Consider the following 14,165-nt stretch of genomic DNA (forward strand, 5'->3'; position numbering starts at 1 on the left):
GAGGACATGGAGACCCTAAAGGATTTCTCGCCAGAGAAATAACCACGTTAGTTTTGTTTCTAGAAATCTTACACCGAATCAACAGAAAAACTATAAGGGTAAGAGTATGGCAAAGTTACCAGGTGCAAAGTTTTCCTATGTGTCAGTAACCAGTTAGACAATGAAATGAGAGAAAAAATTTCTTCATTTACAATGGCAACAAAAGCTTAAAGTACCTAGGAATAAAGTTACCAAATGTGTGAAGAAAACTATAAATGTTTACTGCTGGACAGAAAAGAAAACTTGCATAGATGAAGAGACACCATGTTTCTACATAGCCAACCTCAGTTTTGTAAAGAGGTCAGTTCTCCCCAAATTAGCTTAGAAATTCAGTGCAATTTCTGTAAAACTCAGTGGTCTTTTGGAACCTTGACAAAATGATTCTGAAGTTCATTTGGAAGAGTGTGTAGAAAAGCTGATAAGCATTTGGGGGAAAAAAAAATGTTATGAGGTTAGATTTGTCCTCCCTGATATAAAAAAAAAACAGTAGTATAAATATAATATTATAAAGCAGTTGGTACTGGCACGGGAAGAGGTGAGTAGATCAATGCAACTAAACAGTCCTACCCCCATATGAATGGGAACTTGGTACATGCTAAAGTGGCATTTCAATTAGCAGAGAAAGAATGGGTTTAACAAATGATGTTGAAACAATAGATAGTCATGTGGTGAAAAATGACTCAGCATTTCAAAAATACGTTCCAGATGGACTAAAGATCCAAACCTTAAAAAAACAAAAAACAAAACAAAACAAAAAACCCTATAAAGTCATTAGAAGAATATACAGAAAATTATCTTTTAGAATTTGGGGGTAGGGAGTGTTCTTCTGAGGCTGTCATAAAAAAGAAGCCAGTTGGCAGATAAGACTACTTGAAAATCTGCACGATGGCAGAGCAAGAAGGACCAACTATTGAACTACACCAAAGAAAAAGTAAAGTCCAAGTCTTCAGAAAACAAAGAATATGCCAAAGCAGAGAAAATCGATGACACTACAATTCCTGAAAGAGCTCCAAAATGAAACAATATTGCAAAACAATGTTACTAGACTGCCTTGGTTATCAGGTGCATTTGATTACAGGAAAGAGATAAATTTAGAACAGAACTGGCCCCTTTGGCAGTGGGAGTGAAGAGGAAAATAGGGAATCCAAAATTTCTGGGACTTGTAGTATTGAAGTTAGAGCTCTTTGTCTTTTTCAACCAGTAAAAAATAAAACCAAGAAATACTTTGAGTAACAAAGGCTGATTAAGATGAATCCTCAGGGTAATGACCAAATCAAGGGCATGGCTGTCACACAGTTTGTTAAAATTTTTGAACGGATTAAGGTAGTTTCTAGGAAGTCCTTTCAGTTGGACCAAGCGCTCGGGGGGTGGGGGTGGGGGTGGGGTGGGGAAGAGCAAAGGGTGTGGTCCCACCAAAGCTTGACGAATTCAAAATACATGGAGTTAAATCTTTGAGAGAGGCATATCTAGAAAAATATTGTGGATATAGTTATTGGAATATGAAGCTAACTGGTATCAAGTAGGTAAAAAGCCAACAAAATTGTTCTTTTCTTTGCAAAAATGAGTGATTTAATTTTTTAAAGTAAAGGTATAATTAACATAAATAAAATGCAGAATCTTAGGTGTTTCATTAAATGTGTTTTGACACTTGAATACAGCTGAAACAAGATGCAAAACATTTCCATTATCCCAGAAAGTTTCTTTGTACCCCTTTCCAGTAGATCTCCCCCATACCCCTCACGACAAGCGCTCTTCTGATATTGATTAACTAACTTTGCATGTTCTAGAATTTCATATGGATGGAATCATACAACAAAAATGAAAAACTGTAAGACAAAAGATGTCGTAAACAAAGTTAAAATACAAATGACAATTAAATTAAGTTGGTATTTGTAGCTTGCTAAGTAGTGAAAATTAATAACCATACTATACAATATATATTCGTATGTATAACCGTATATTGTAGACATATAGATCACTTTTGGACCGTCTTCCCTGCGGCCGTATACTGTAAGCTCCTGGTGGGCAGGCATTAGTTCTGTCTTCTCCATCCTGCACTTCAAGCATTTTGCAAGATGCTTGTAACTTGGTCCTCAGTATTTGTTGAATGAATGGATGGATGCATGATTGAATGTGGAGGATAGTTTAAAGTCAGACAAGAGGGCTGGGTACCTGTTGGGAGGTAACAGCCCTAGTTCTCAGTGAGTAGAAGAGACAGAAAGCAGATTTGAGCGATATGGAGAAGACAGAACAGACAGGATGAGGTAGCTGATTGGATAGCTGTGGAGGGAGGTGGTAAGGGGTGGGGGCAGGTGGGCAAGAGAGCCCCCAGCTTTCTGGCCCGGGCAGCTGAGTTGCTGCTGCCATTCACTGAGGATGGGGGCACAGAAGGAAATGCAGTTTGGGCGGAAGGTTGTTGAAGGAGGCCAGCTTGGTTTTGCACTGGATTTTCTGAGTTTCAGGGCCTCCAGGACATCCAATTGGACAGAGCCAACATGAAGTTGGACCCACCGGAAGGAAGTTGTTCTGGTGCAGAAAGGAGGTTTCTTGGCTCCGTGCTTGGTTAAAACACATGCAGCTGCAGTGACCATCATGGCAAAACTGAGGGTCAGCTTGGGATGTAGAAGGTCACTGGGGGAGGCCGGCTGGGAAAAATGAAAGGGCAATCTTGTGCTGGTGTGTGTGTGTGTTTGCTTGGGCCTGTTCCACACCTTCTGGGAACCCTGGGGTGTCAGAACTGCCATCTCCAAGCCTCTAGATTCTTCCGAAGCCCTGGCCTGGTCTTTGGACCTCTGTTGACCAGGATTCTGCCTCCCTCCCCTCCAGCCCCGGCTCCTCGTGACTCTGAGGAGGTGGGGAGTTTGGCTGGCCTCCCTGGGGACAGCCGCCTCTGCAGGAGGAGCCTCAGGCTAGGGAAGAGCCAGGCCTGTGGTTTCTGGAAGACACCAGCTCATCCGGGAAGGGGTAGAGGTGGGGGAATGGGGTGGAGAACTGCTGCCCCACCGTGACTCAGCACTCTGCTGGGCTGGAGGGGTTGGGCTTGGGCTCCAAAAGTGCTCTGTCATCCAGGGGAGGGGAGCGTTGGAGGGCTTTACTATAGGGTAAACCACATTTGGTAGTGTGGCTGGGTGTGCAGGCTGGACCTGGAACAGAGGGATCTAGTTCACCCACCCAGGCCTCAGATAGTGTTTTTGCAGGAAAGGGAAGGTGTCACTTTTCACACCCATTTCTTTTTTGTTTGTTTTTATATTTTTTAATATTTTTTTCTTTTCTTTTCTTTTTTTTTTTTGGCCTCGCTGCTGGGCTTGCAGGATCTTAGTTGCCCGCCCAGGGACTGAACCCACGCCCTCAACAGTGAAAGCGCAGAGTCCTAACCACTGGACCACCAGGGAATTCCCTTTTCTTTTTTTCTGTGCCTGTTTCTTCCTCAGTGCTTTCCTGCCTCACAGTGAGTTCTCAACAGATGCTGGGTCTCTCTTTCCTTTCTAGGGATTGTTGCTATGGGGTCATGATTCCACAGCTGGAAAATCATAGGCCTTGGAATGTTAAGGCTCAGAAAGGACTTTAGAGTTTCCAAATCACTGTATTATACCGATAAAGAGGTGAGAGGCCCATAGAAGGCCAGGGCTTGCCTAAGGCCATCATCGCTGGCAGAAACACAAGCTGAAAATGAAGGACGAGACACACGAGGGCATACGGTGTGGTCGTTAAAATGGATAAATGTGTTGCTGGAAAGTGTATATGAAATGATGTTATATGAAAAAGCAGAGCCCAAAGTAGTTCGTTCAAAGCTGATGACAATGAAGAAGAATCACCAGGCTGGAAGCGTAGAGGAGGATTGGGAGAGAATGGGTTAAGTGATGTTTTCACTGAAGAGCTGGTGTTTTAAGTGTCTGGGATTTTCCTTGGAGTTAAGTAAAGTGAAGTGTGCAGGAAATCAGAGTTCAGAAATTGGAAAAAATAATACTGAGTCAGAGTTGGGTGCGTTTCTGGATGATGCAGCCGTGATTCAGAGAGCTTGTCCTTAAGGCATTTCTTGAAAACCCAGCAGTCTAGGTACTCAGGTTTCCCCTTTTCCAGGAGGTTAAGGTCAAGAGCCATGACCTGGGATGTTTGAGGATAACTGAGAATGGAAGGCCCAGTTTTAAATTTTATTTATTTATTTATTTATCTTTTGACTGCATTGGGTCTTCGTTGCTGCGCACAGGCTTTCTGTAGTCGCGGCGAGCAGGGGCTACTCTTCGTTGCGGCGCGCGGGCTTCTCATTGCGGTGGCTTCTCTTGTTGCGGAGCACGGGCTCTAGGCACGCAGGCTTCAGTAGTTGTGGCACGCAGGCTCAGTAGTTGTGGCGCACGGGCTCAGTTGCTCCGTGGCATGTGGGATCTTCCCAGACCAGGGCTTGAACCCGTGTCCCCTGCACTGGCAGGCGGACTCCTGACCACCGTGCCACCAGGGAAGCCCCGAAGGCCCACTTTTTAAGGCAACTCAGGCCTTACCGCATCCATGGGAGTTCCCTCTGGGAGAGCCCAGCACACCGTACCTCTGCCAGAGACTTTATCCCATGGACCCTGGCTGTTGTTTGCTTGTCTGCCTTCCCACTGGACTTTGAGCTCCATTTTAACCTGTGTCACCAGACCCTAGCACGATCCGGGGCCCTTCCGATTCTAGCAGTTTGCAGCCCTAGGGCCCTCCTCTGGAATCATCAGGTCCAATGGAATAATACCTAGTCTCTGCCTTCAGACTGTAGGCTCTGGAAGTAAGGATCTGGCCTTTGATGGTCTCTTGCTATATCCTTCCAAAGGACCCCCTGGGTGTGTGCCCACATTCTGGAAGCTTCAGTGAGGTCACCTGGCCTTTCCGAACTTTGATTCTTATATTTATTTACGGTCTCTGGAGCTAGTCCTCCCCCATGCTACCCTGGGTGTCCCCCCCCCCACGCACTTTGGGTGCCCTTGTCACCACGATTGGTGTTGCACCCCATGAGCTGGTACCCAGCCACACGGCATGCCCACGTCACCCAGTCCAGGCTCAGCCATGCCCACCCTGGCCAAATCAGGAGAGGCCTGGCTCAGCAAAGGGCAGCCTTGGAGAAGGGGAATGAGTAGAGTGGCGTGCTTGCTTTGGCCGAGCTGGGCAGCCAGGAAGTAGAGACTGGTGTCTGCCTCTGCTCTCGCCATGTGGATGCACATTTCACCCACACCCAGGGGAGGCTGCACAAGCACAGTCCCACGTCTGCTGGGGGAAGTTGAGGATTGAGGCAGAAGCTTGAGCTTCAGGCTGCACTGAGCTGGGGGTGGGGGAGTGGGGGACAGGACACAGAAGCTTGTTAGGAATCTGAGAGGCCAGCGGCCCGGGGCAGAGGGGAGGCTGAAGTGAAGGGCAGCTGGGGACTAACCAAGCTGGGAGGCAGTAGAATGTAGCGGGAGTGAGTGACTCTCTGACTTTCCCAGGAAGGTCCGTAGGTGCGTGCGCTCCAGGCAAGCTAGTTTTTCTGGCTGAGCAAACAGATGGGGCCCAGTGGCCAGCAGAGGAGAGTCCTGAGTGTTCCAGGAGAGGGTCAGGACCCCAAAGACCTCACCGTTATCGTGGAAGAGGCCCTAGTCAACCTCTGGCTGTTACCAGTGTCCCTGGCCTTGTATATCCTGCCTGCACTACCAGTTGCAGCCTGGCCCTTCTCTAACTACCATCGTTCCAGGACCCCTGTGGGTACCAAAATCCGAGGATGCTCCAGTCCCTTGTATAAAATGGTGTAGTATTTGCATATAACCTATGCACATCCTCCTGTATTCTTTAAATTGTCTCTAGGTTACTTATAATACCTAATACAATGTAAATGCTATGTAAATATTGCGAGGCACACGACAAATTCATTTTGCTTTTCAGAACTTTCTAGATTTTTTTTTTTTTAATATTTTCAATCCAGTTGGTTGAATCTGTGGACATGGAACCCACAGATATGGAGGGACGATTGTAGTCTCTTTTCTGCTTGTCCCAGCTTTATGAAATGCAAAGGTAGGCACTTCACTCCTCCGCTTAAAACTCCTCCCAGGCTCTCCTCTGCCCTTGGGATAAAAGTCCAGGTCTACCGTGCAGTGAGAGGCCCTGCTCATCTGCCAGCCACTCTCCTCCTGGGCCTCCTCTTCAGCTATTCCCCGCAGCCCAGTGGCGGTCCCCTTGGACTTGGTACATCTGGTCCCTCTGCCCGGACTGCCCTGCCCTGACTTTTCTGCCTGAAAACAACCCAGCCTTCGACACCCAGCTCACATATACTCTGTGAGGCTTCCCTCAGCTACCCCTGCAGAGGTGAGAATTTCCATTCTTGGTGCCCTCCAGTGCTCTGAACATTTCTCTGTGGCCACAAGTACTGCAGTGACTTGTTTTGTATTTGTGCCCGCCTCCCGCACCAGAAGGGGAGCTCCTGCCCTATTCATCTTGGCAGTGCCTCCCCTTCCCCACCTCGGTACCCACAAAGCGCCAGGCTCCCAGACTACCGAGAACTGTATGTTGGATTCATTTAAGAGCCCAGCTCTTACTCACCTTTCCTGTTATTGATGGATAGGCCTCCCCACCCCTTGCCTCATAGGTTTGCTTTTTCCATCTTTAGTTAGGTAAGACTAGCTCTTCCTACTTCCCACAAGGAAGACACAGAGAATACTTGAGCTTCTCTGTGGTCTGAGGACACTGAGAACACTACAAGGCAGAGTGGTCTGTGACCAGCTGGGCCATGGAAATAGTGACACCATGGTCACAGGCTCCCTGCTCTGCTGACCGGTTCCCTTTGCCTGCGTTGGTGGCCACAGAGTGTATCCTTGACTGGAGGAACTTGTGGGAGGTCACAAGGGGCCAGGGAGGAAGAGTAGAAGGATGGATTCTCTCTACTAAAAAATGTGCCACGCAATTTTGTATGGAAATGCAAAAGACCCGGAAAAGCCAAAGCAATCTTGAGAAAGAAAAACGGAGCTGCAGGAATCAGGTTCCTGGACTTCAGACTATACTACAAAGCTACAGTAATCAAGACAGTATGGTACTGGCACAAAAACAGAAATATAGATCAATGGAACAGGATAGAAAGCCCAGAGATAAACCCACGCACATATGGTTACCTTATCTTTGATAAAGGAGGCAAGAGTATACAATGGAGAAAAGACATCCTCTTCAATAAGTGGTGCTGGGAAAACTGGACAGCTACATGTAAAAGGATGAAATTAGGGGCTTCCCTGGTGGCACAGTGGTTAAGAATCCGCCTGCCAATGCAGGGGACACAGGTTCGAGCCCTGGTCCAGGAACGTCCCACATGCCGCGGAGCAACTAAGCCTGTGAGCCACAACTACTGAGCCTGTGTGCCACAACTACTGAAGCCCACGCACCTAGAGCCCGTGCTCTGCAACAAGAGAAGCCACTGCAACGAGAAGCCCGTGCATCGCAACGAAGAGTAGCCCTTGCTCGCCGCAACTAGAGAAAGCCCGCACACAGCAACGATGGCCCAACGCAGCCAAAAATAGATAAATAAATTTATAATAAATAAATAAAAGGATGAAATTAGAACACTTCCTAACACCATACACAAAAATAAACTCAAAATGGATCAAAGACCTAAATGTAAGGCCAGACACTATAAAACTCTTAGAGGAAAACATAGGCAGAACACTCTATGACATAAATCACAGCAAGATCCTTTTTGACCTACCTCCTAGAGTAACGGAAATAAAAACAAAAATAAACAAATGGGACCTAATGAAACTTAAAAGCTTTTGCACAGCAAAGGAAACCATACACAAGATGCAAAGACAACCCTCAAAATGGGAGAAAATATTTGCAAACGAAGCTACTGACAAAGGATTAATCTCCAAAATATACAAGCAGCTCATGCAGCTCAATATCACAAAAACAAACAGCTCAATCCAAAAATGGGCAGAAGACCTAAATAGACATTCCTCCAAAGAAAACATACAGATTGCCAACAAACACATGAAAAGATGCTCAACATCACTAATCATTAGAGAAATGCAAATCAAAACCGCAATGAGGTGTCCCCCTTTCAGACATCCCTGCCTTTTGTAATTCTTTGGAATCACTAGCTGGAATTCAGCAGCTCTAATTTTTTTCCAGCTTGCTCATCTGTCCAACTGTCCTTTCAGTACTGTGGGTGTGTATGTGGTGGTAGTGACAGGAATCCAGAAATTTTGCGTTTTCTGGAATTGGTGATTTCTCTAAGAGCCACACCTACTTCCTCACATCCATCCCCCCGCCCCCCCACCCCACTTCTGAGTACTGGATCCAGATTTTCCTCTTGGGAGACGTCTCCTCCCCTTCAGCCCCTGCCCTGTACTATGGTTAGAACAGCCTCTGCCCCCCACATTCAGAGGGAGACACATATTCTGTCACTTGCAACACATTTTCCAGTCAATTTACCTTTTAAATCACCTAAAGGGCAACTAATTCCTTCATGGGTCACAGAATTTTCAAGCCAGGAAGTTGGTTTTGAGACTATCTAATCTAATACTTTCATTCAGCCACTCAAGCAACATTTTAAAATGCCGGCTTTGGGCCAGGCCCTAGATGAAGAGACTGAGACCTGGAGAGAGGAGGGGCCTGACTCAGGGTTTCACAGGAAGTTTGTGGCTGAGTCAAGGACCAGAACCTAGGCCTTCTGACCCCCAAGCCAGCATTCTCTAATTATGCTCCTCTGCTTCCCGAGATTAAATCCCAGTGGCAGTGTTTGCACATGGATGTGTGAGTTTGAAAAAGATGGAGGACTATATGCTAAGCAGTGGTCACTGCTTTCCGGGCAAAGCAGAGGCGGTAAAGCCTGCAGAGAAAGGGACAGAGATGAAGGAGAAAGGAGAAAATAAAGAGCTGTCCATGATCAAAACTACATTTATGGGGGGCTTCCCTGGTGGCGCAGTGGTTGAGAATCTGCCTGCCAATGCAGGGGACACGGGTTCGAGCCCTGGTCTGGGAAGATCCCACATGCCGCGGAGCAACTAGGCCCGTGAGCCACAATTACTGAGCCTGCACGTCTGAAGCCCGTGCTCCGCAACAAGAGAGGCCGTGATAATGAGAGGCCCGCGCACCACGTTCAAGAGTGGCCCCACTTGCCGCAACTAGAGAAAGCCCTAGCACAGAAACGAAGACCCAACACAGCCATAAATAAATAAATAAATAAATAAAAAATTTTGAAAACCCACTACATTTATGAAAAATTCAGCACACATATGTACATGAAAATTACACACACACACATACATGAAAATCACACACATGAAAATCACACACACACACACACACCCCTTGCCTTGTAGAGAATGACTAAAGGAAACTACTGAACAATTCACTTATGCTTTCAGTACTGGGCTGAGCCGTGGCAATACAGTGACAAGTGGGACTCCGTGTCTGCCCTCAGGAGCTCCAGCTGTGTCTGACAACGTTCCCTGTGAATGTCTGTAATGACCACCTTGCCTGCCATACCTGCTGGCTGCAAGGGCTGCAATGAGCCCAGATGTCACCTCCCCGTGGGGCCCCGGGGCAAGCAAGCAGCAATTAGTAGCTGTGGAATGGGGCCTGTTGAAACATTGCCCAGAACTGATCAGAGCAGATTCCAGATGCCCTGTGTTTCTATCCAGGAGTCAGAGGGAAAGGGAAGCTGTTATCAAACCAATTAGGCACCTGTGGAGGGGCCGTCAAGGATCCTTGCCCCCGACTCCCCACTCTGGTTCACCGTTGTGTTTCTTTTTTTTTTGGCCGCACCTTGTGGCATGCGGGATCCTAGTTCCCTGACCAGGGATCGAACCAGTGCCCCCCGCAGGAGAAGCGTAAGGTCTTAACCACTGGACCGCCAGGGAAGTCCCTCACTCTTGTCTTTCTGAGCTTTACTAACCTTTCACAGCATTTACTACCAGCAGCTGCCCTGCGTGCCAGGCACAGTTGCCTGACAGGTGGCAGAGCAGGCTGAGGCTGCGAGAGGTCTCAGTCCCTGCTGGCGTCCCTCCTGCTGGTCCCATCAGCTCTCTGCCTCATCCACACCCGGCCCTGCAGTGCCCCACAGGTCCTGTGTGGGCCCCACCTCTGTGCCTTTGCTTATGTCTTTCCTTCCAAAGCTGTGCCCTTCGAGTTATGAAAGACCTACCCTTCCTCCAAACAGCGGTCCAAATCCTGCTTCTGCCGAGGAGTCTTCCAGGATTCGGAGCTAATCTCTTTCTTCCTCTGACATTGGTCCCTTCAGCTTTTACTGAGTGACAGTAGGCACTTGTGCCATTGCATCACCATCCCTCCATGGCCACTGGGAGACCGAGGGCTCAGTGGACACAGGAACTTTGTTTCTTCCGTGCTCCCGGTACACAGGCCCGTGCTCTGGCACACTGCAGGTGCTCAGTGTAAACTCTGGTTGGATGTAGTTGAATTGTTGTGAAAAGGAGGAATCCTTGCCCCAGGAGCATCCTTCATTCCCTCAGACATGGTTCTTTGCACTTAACTAAGGGTTAGGGAGGACCCCTCCTGCATTTTCTCCTTAGGAGCCCACAATGGGAACCTCAGAGGTGGAATTGGAATTGGTCTCTGGAATTTGCTTGAACCCACCCTCCCTCTTTTTATTTTGGCTGCTCCACGAGGCGTGCAAGATCTTAGTTCCGCAGGGATCAAACCTGTGCCCCCTGCAGTGTAAGTGCGGAGTCCTAACCACTGGACCACCAGGGACGTCCCTGCCTGAAGCCCTTTAGCTGAAAACTCCTGTGTTCCAAGGTAAGGGGTCCTCAGGCCCAAGCTCCACCCAGCCAGGTGGGTTAAAGTCAATTCCTTGTCTTAAAATGAATCCAATAATAATAAAAATTAATGCTCAATAATAAAAACAAATAATAATAAAAGCTAATACTTTTGAGCCCTTACTAGATATGCCAGGCATGCCATTTGCCAGATGAGAAAACTGAGGCACCGAACTACACAGTAACTCGCCCAAGGACACCTGCAGTTCGGTTCCAGAGCCCACACCCTTTTTAAAAATTTTTTTTGGGCACACAACTTGCAGGATCTTAGTTCCCCGACCAGGGATTGAACTCGGGCCCCGGCAGTGAAAGCGCTGAGTCTTAACCACGGGACCGCCAGGGAAGTCCCAGACACACTCTTAACCGCTCCTCATCCCCCTTCCACGGCCCAGATCACTCATCCCTCTGCTCCAGCTCGTCCTCTGCTCATCACTCCACTCTGTTTGTCCGGGGTCCATCATGGGGTGTCTCACCCGGGGGTTTAGTAAGTGCTTATGTAACAGGTGAATGGAGTTTGGGAATTCTGTCTGCTTACCCAGGTTATCCCTAGGAGGGTATGGAGGGCATGAGAGGGAAGAACAAAAATGCTGGGTCCCACAGCACAAACACTCCCACCCCAAGCCCAGCTTCCTGGACACCCTGATACTCTCTGCCACATCTAGGGAAAGGAAAGTTTCTGAAAAGTTCCCAGATTTTAGATAGGCTCTCGTCACTGTTAGTGTAAGATCAGAGGGCATGAGTACAGTTGCCTCTTGGCCAGCCCCTATGAAAGTACTCCAGGGAAAAACACTCTGGAGGCTTCCGAGGTTATACCTGAGGTAGGATATAGATGGGCCCCTGGGCTGGACAGCTGGTGTTTGTCAAGTGGAGTAAAACTTAAGTTTGTTCTCCCCCAGACACTCTAAGGACAAAGCTAGTGGCAGAAGCTGAGCTCTGCTGGAATAAAGAGATAAAGTGACCACTCTTGAGGTCAAGGAAAACTTCCCTGTCTGCACACGCACAGGAAGGCTCCGTGGGGGTCAAAAAGGGATGGGGCGCCACCCCATAATAAGTGTGGACATACCCCCATAGGCCTCTGCAGTGGGATCCATCTTAGCGGAAAGTTGCGCACGCATGTTGGGGAGAGTCCTAGGACAGGTCAGGTGTGAAAAAAGAAACAAGATAATTGGCCAAAGGTAAACAAAGACCAGAAGGACTGTCCTATGTGAGTGATTTCAATCACTCCTTTACTGTGCTCCTCATTCAGGACACCAGCTCTACTCTCTGGTGTGTATTTCTGCCTAGCTTCTGACTTAAATAAATAAACTGCTTCTCTGTGTGCTCTCCCATACTTTGTGCTGTGTCTAATAATAAACTTTGTACCTGGTTTTTACATTTTTTGCCTCCTTGCAACATTCTTTCAAACCGAGGAAAGAGCCAGAGCTACTTTGCTCCTAGCCTCTAGCCCCCGGTGGTCTAGTGGCTAGGAGTCCTGGTTTTCATCCAGGCTACCCAGGTTCAATTTCTGGGCAGGGAATTGAGATCTCTCTTCAGGACTGCTCACTGCTGTCTCTCCGAGATCAGATGGATGAAAAAGCTGGGAGGTCTACATCAGTCAGGATGATTTTGATTTAAGGCAATAAAACCCAAGACACACTAGCTTAGCAACAAAAGGGATTTGTTGGCTCTTGTAGCTGTGAGAGATCAAGAGAAGATGGGTTTCAGGCATGGTTCCATCAGGGCTCTGCCCCTATTTCTCTGTGATTCTCTCTGGGATCTGCTCCCATCTGTGGAGCTTCATCCTCAGGCTATCTTCCAATAGCATCCAGTGTTGCAGATCTTCTTCTTCTTCCAGAGGTAATGTTAGACATGCCACACACACACACTCCGCACCCCCCTCCCCGCCCCCCACAGCCCTTCCATTTCACAAGCATTGTCTGATCGGGTCTCACCTGAGTCAGTTGGAGTGTCTGATTCTAAATAGCTGCTTAAGTAAACCTAGAAGATGGAGTTGATGAGTGTTTTTAAGTGGGATTTTGGCCCCAGGGCTCACTGGAGACAGGAGGAGTTTCTGCCAAGTGCTCTCTTGTCTGGCTTGCTGGTATCATTTTACCAAATAATACAGTTATCTTAGAGGCAGGACATTGGAGCTGGCGCACCCAGGCCTGTGCCCTACAGAGTTCTACCACCATGTGTCTGTTTGAAGACCTATGAGGGGCCTAGCACTCTGATTTTGCATACCACTGCATACCACAGCAAATACATTAAAATGTACCTACACGCCTCATTCAACTTAATGGAAAAGTAACTTAAAAAATAGTTGCGCTCAATTGCAATTGAATAGGTGACAGTGTCACAGTTTATAAACATTTACTTTTATTTTTTTATTTTTTATTTTTTTGGCCGTGCCACGTGGCTTGCGGGATCTTCGTTCCCCTACTAGGGATTGAACCTGGGCCCTCGGCAGTGAAAGCACGGAGTCCTAACCACTGGACCACTAGGGGATTTCCAACATTTACTTTTACTGATTTTGCTATTTTCTTTTTGAATTTAGGAACCAACACATTTTCTTGGGCCTTTGCAAAGCTCATGAGCACTAGGCCCGGGGCCTGTGGTGCTTATTATGGAGAACCGACTGGGTGGAGGCTAGTGATGGTGATTTGTGTGCATGTGCCTGAAAGGACACCAGGCCTGGAGCCAGACCAGCGGAAGTTGGTCCCAGCTCTGCGACTAACTAGCTACATGACCTTGGGCAAGCTGCCAACCTCTCTGGGCCTCCGTGTGGTCAATTGTCAATTGGAGATAAGGATGCTTGCATTTCTTCACTGTGTACTTCCTGGAGGAGCATTCCTTCCAGCTGCAAGAGCAGAGGGGATGAACTGAGAGTTACTTTAGAGCCACGTAAACCCAGTTCCTTTGGGATCCGATTAACAGACACAAGTTCACTGTCCTCTCTAAGCCAAGCTCCCAACAGGTTCTGAAGGGGTGAGCTTGCTGAGTTCACAGCTGTGTTCCCAGTGGTCCAGGCACATGACTTAGCATCAGCAGAGACATGAGATAAGGGATGGTGGGATTCAGGAGAGCGGGCTGAGAGCCTGAGAGCCATGTAAGAGCCCAAGAATGGAAGTGCCCTTTGCTTGTGGAGGAAGGTAATAGATCCACACGGAGTTAATTCTGCAATAACTGGGGAAGGCCTGGGACTGCAGAGGTGAAAGGGCAGGGCTGCACCAGCATCTTAACCCCAGGGCAGTCACTCCCTTCTTTCTTGGATTTGCCCCTGGCTGCTTTCACTGTGCACCAAGGGTACCATGCGTGGCCTGGGGCAGAACAGGGTGGGATCCCCTTTGGAGTTCAGGTGTGGGGAAGGTTAGGTTAACCAAGGCTAAGGAT

The sequence above is a fragment of the Balaenoptera physalus genome (genome assembly GCF_965194825.1).
Source record: "Balaenoptera physalus genome assembly, chromosome: 10".
Lineage (NCBI taxonomy): Eukaryota > Metazoa > Chordata > Mammalia > Artiodactyla > Balaenopteridae > Balaenoptera > Balaenoptera physalus.